This window comes from Phascolarctos cinereus, unplaced genomic scaffold, assembly GCF_003287225.1.
Source record: "Phascolarctos cinereus isolate Bilbo 61053 unplaced genomic scaffold, phaCin_HiC Scaffold_5;HRSCAF=322, whole genome shotgun sequence".
NCBI lineage: Eukaryota > Metazoa > Chordata > Mammalia > Diprotodontia > Phascolarctidae > Phascolarctos > Phascolarctos cinereus.
The window spans coordinates 260,248,760-260,252,760 of record NW_027555958.1 but is presented as its reverse complement, the minus strand read 5'-3'; the positions used below and the strand labels follow the sequence as shown (position 1 = coordinate 260,252,760).

Below are 4,001 nucleotides of genomic sequence, written 5' to 3'. Positions count from 1 at the left end.
ACCACTTAAAAGCATTGTACAGGTCGTTTAAGGAGGCTTAATGGAAGAACATGGATAAGAATCATGTAAGATGAAAAAAATATGGAGAGATTTTCATTTTTGCACCTCTTTGGGGAATATCTAAATACTATCAGGATTCATCTAAGAATCTAAGAAATTAAGCTATAATAAAGAGACAAAACTTATACATGAATAGGTACAAGTTAGCAAGTAATGAGTTCTTTAGGAGGGCTAAATGCCTATTTCTTCATAGCCACAATGAAGTCAACTATTGAGTGGATGCCATAAGAACAAGATGATACTGAAAACCAAAGGTAGAGAAGACTTCATGATGAAATTTTCCAGGGCTTGCCCTGACAATGCTCAGCTGATAAAGTCCAACACTTCTCTTCTCAGAATGCAAAATTCAAAATGGGGGGTCAGGCATTCATTTCATTTATACCTGAGAGGGCAGACAAAATGGGGAAGCATTCAGAAGATGAAGTAAAATTGGCACTGAAAAAAATAAACAGAGAAGCTAGGAGAAACAGATATTTTAAAGTTTCCAGGTCAAACAATGTTGAAATGGAGTGGTGTTGAAGCATACTGGTCCAAATAGTCTGCTAATGATGACTTTGTGCATCTTAAGGAAGAAATTGCTTAATTTTTTTTTCAGATTTGGAAATCATGCCAAATGGAGTAATACTGCTAGTGGACTTCCAGGAAAGGAATATGGTGTCTATGGTGGAGGGTATGGAAGCTGTGATTACTACAATGGATATAAGTATGGATATGGCTTCAGGTCAGATAGATTTAGAAGAGACATCAATTATTATTTTTCCAGGAATGTTCATAGATATGGAGATGGTGGGTCCACTTACCAGAGTATAACAGGCCACTGTGTGCACATGAGAGGATTACCTTACAGAGCTACTGAAAATGATATTTATAATTTTATCTCACTACTCAACCCTGTGCAAGTACACATTGAAATTGGACCCAGTGGCAGAGTGACTGATGAAGCAGATGTTGAATTTGCTATACTTGAAGTTGCCATGGCAGCTATGTCAAAAGACAAAATAAATATGCAGCATGGATATGTGGAATGCTTCTTGAATTCTACAGCAGGAGCAAGCAGTGGTCCTTATGGTTTGCCAAACTGGTTAAGGTAACATGATCCAGCTAGCTAGAAGCTAGGTGGGGTTTATGGAGAGATCTTCAGTGGTCAAAGCATCACAAGCAGATATGACCTGGGTTTATAGGAAAACACCAGTGTTTTTCAATCAAACATTGCAGAGGGAGCAACAGAGCAGTAAATATTAGCTACTGTAATAGTGGGAGTTGTGCGTCTATGGGAGTGGATGAAATGAAAGGAAAATGTGACATATCCAATACAAATTAGCAAATAAAGGATGTAATCCTCCTCACTGACTCTTAGTCAACTTAAAAAAAAACAACAAAAAATGAACTTTAACAGTTTTGCAGTATAAACTTATGATTTATGTTCATTGTCAATGAAATCAGGATTGTTTTGAAAATTTCAGGTTCAGTATTTTTGAACACAGAAAAACATTCATCTAAGATGCCATAACTAAGCTTCATAAAGATTGCAACTTAAGCAATTTCAGCTTTTCTCAAGATAATTATTTTGTAGGAGTATACTTAAGCAGTAAGCATAATTAGGTTAAAGCAATTTCAGTTATGTTAAATATTGCTCTTATCCCACATTACATGGACCACTGAGATGCATGTTAGGAGGCATGCTTTTTTTTTTTGTGAAAACGAATGTGTGTCTGTGATTAAAAAGTGAAAAAAGGAGTAATATGAGCTAATAGTAGGAGTACTAGTTCTAGTAGCTAGAAGTGTTATTCTAGGTCAGGAGTTCTCACCTGATGCCAAGAAACATTTTTTTAAAATATTTTGACAACTATGTTCAAGGCCTCTTTTGTAATCCTTTTTTTTTTTATGCGTTTAAAACACTATCCTGAAAAGAGATCCCTAGGTTTCAGCAGACTGCCAAAAGAATCCATTGCAGAAAAGATGTTAGGAGCTGCTGTTCCAGAAATTCAAAGGAAGTTGAGATTTCATTATGCTTGAGAGCTGAAGGAAGGCTTCATGGAGGAGTGGTGATATGTAAGTTGGGCATTGAAAAATAAGTAGAATTTTGTTAGATAGAAAAGGAAAGTGTAAAGCATTTTAGGAAATAGGAATAGCATAAGAAATTATTTAGACATTGTCAAAGGGACAGTGTTTGGGGGAACAATAAGTCCAATTTGGCTGAAGGTTAGGAAGACTGGAAAGATATGTTAGGTCCAGATCATGGAAGACCTTGAATACCAGATTAAAGAGTTTGGATTTTATTTGGTAGACAATGAAGAGTCATTAAATGAGTTTAATGTGAAACATCCTAAGACTCAAGAAATGAAGATGACTGATGATTCACAGGAGTCCATAGGCCAATAAAGAAGAGATAATTTAATTTAATTCAACAAACATACATTAAGCTCCTACTATGTGAAAGACTCAGTGCTAGGTGCTGGGAACTCTAAGATAAAAAAAATGATCCAGTTCATGTCCTGAAGGAGTGTGTAGTCTAGCAGAAGAATAACATATATACAAAGATAATTATGGTACAAGTTAGAATGAGATACATGCACAGGAAAATACATTTAAAAAATCGAATTAAGAGGTCTGAGACATGAGTGATTAAATCAGAGATAGATCTTTGTGGGGTTGGGGAAGGGCAAGAATCATAAAAGGCTTCAAAAAGAAGATGACACAGAAAGAGAAAAGTTTTGGGTGGAAATGAGGAAGGAGTGTATCACAGGCATGAGAGAAGGCATGCAAAATGTAGAACTATGGGAAGAAGTAGGGAGAGATCAGAAAATGGCAAATACTTCAGTTTGGCTAAAAAATAAAATGTATATAGGAGAAAAGGATTGGCCATGTAAAGTGGAGCCAAGTTGTTTAGTGATTTGAATTACAAACTGAGAAATATGTAATTTGTCCTTTTGGCATAGAGGATCCACTGGTTAGGGGAGTAATGAGACCTTAGGAAGATTACTTTGGCAGCTATGCAGCATATTGATTGAAGATCAGAGATAATTAGAGTCAATGAGAGCAGAGAGGGAGGGAGGGAGGGAGAGAGAACACTAACAGGAAATTAGGGATTATAAGACTGTTACAATATCCATGTTAGACTCAATGAGAGGTTAAATAAAGTAAAAGGACATATATTTCAAAGAATTAAAACTCTCTTTCTGGTAAGAAGAAAAGAGAAAATCTTAAGGTAACAAGTTCTTTTTAGATTGAAGGAAAATCGTGTTACCTTTGTGAAAAGCCATGGCATTGGCCATGGCAGCATCCTAAGTCCCCAGATGCCACCCCTTTCAAACTTACTCACCCAGGTATTCAAATGATAGAAATTGTTCCCATGACATAAGTCTTCTGTGGGTTTGGCATGACTACTCAGGAAGGAAAGTTACCACTACTGGTTGAAGGAAAGATATTTTTGTGAGTGGTGGATACATTTTTTTGCACCTGATTCAATCTTAAAGATACTAGAAGATTAAGGTGTTTCAGGAATATCAATATCAATACCTATATCTATAGATATGTGTTGAAATATCCTACTAGAAAGACAAGAATTAGAAAGGAGAGAAAGATTATGAGCCAGGTCACATAGCAACTAAATGTCTGAGGTCAGACTCAAGTCTTCCTGACTTTAGGCCCAACACCCTATCCAGTAAACCACCTAGCTGCTTCTCTGTGAGGAGAGTGAAAGGAATGAAGGAGAATGTGTGGTAGCAACAGCTACGAAGGTTTTATTTGGGTAGTACACGTGGATTGTATGAACCTCAAAAAAGGAGAGGTTAAAGGAGAGTGATGGTGGAAGGGAGGAGAACCTGGAAGTGGCAATGGGGAGCGAGGAGTATTCCAACTCCCCTGCCTTGACCAGTTAGTTTGGGAGAATAAGTGAAAGGGCAGCCAGTGTTGAAAGGGGTAATCAGAGAAGTTTTGTC

At 36.9% G+C, this 4,001-nt stretch overlaps 1 pseudogene; it reads left to right on the top strand.

Moving 5' to 3' along the window:
- Nucleotides 1-295: 295 nt before the first annotated feature.
- Nucleotides 296-1,151, top strand: LOC144457677 (heterogeneous nuclear ribonucleoprotein H-like; annotated as a pseudogene).
- Nucleotides 1,152-4,001: the final 2,850 nt, after the last annotated feature.